The following is a 447-nucleotide window of genomic DNA, read 5'->3' as shown; positions in this document are numbered from 1 at the left end:
ATTCTCTCTACCCTCCTCCCAGTTTGTTCTTCTGACCTCCTTTATTACCTTTGGGTGGCACTGTATATGAGTAAGACTTCCTTTTCCTGACACAGGCCCTAAATTGGCAGGAATAGCTGTCCCAATAATTTTAGCTATTCTCTGGTCTTTTCTCTTCTCTCTAGACCCCAGTTGTTAAAAGAGGGAAAAATTTAAACAAATATATAACAAATAATTTTGAACAATATAGTCTTTAAAGTTTAAGGCTAGAAATATTATCAATATGAACATTTCCGATCCAGAGATACATGGTCCAATGCAGTTCCTATTTTCCATAAATGGTTTTGGTAAGAAGAATATTGTAAATGTGGAGACAGTTCCACTATTCCTCCTCCATGCCATGATATAGTGTTATTAGCATGAGCAGTTATAAATCTATTGCCTTCCTTACTCTAACTTATTTTTTTA

Source organism: Elephantulus edwardii, unplaced genomic scaffold (genome assembly GCF_000299155.1).
Source record: "Elephantulus edwardii isolate Elephantulus edwardi_28Jun2011 unplaced genomic scaffold, EleEdw1.0 scaffold00147, whole genome shotgun sequence".
Classification (NCBI taxonomy): domain Eukaryota; kingdom Metazoa; phylum Chordata; class Mammalia; order Macroscelidea; family Macroscelididae; genus Elephantulus; species Elephantulus edwardii.
The sequence above is the reverse complement of the archived record's forward strand: the minus strand, read 5'-3'. Positions refer to the sequence as shown.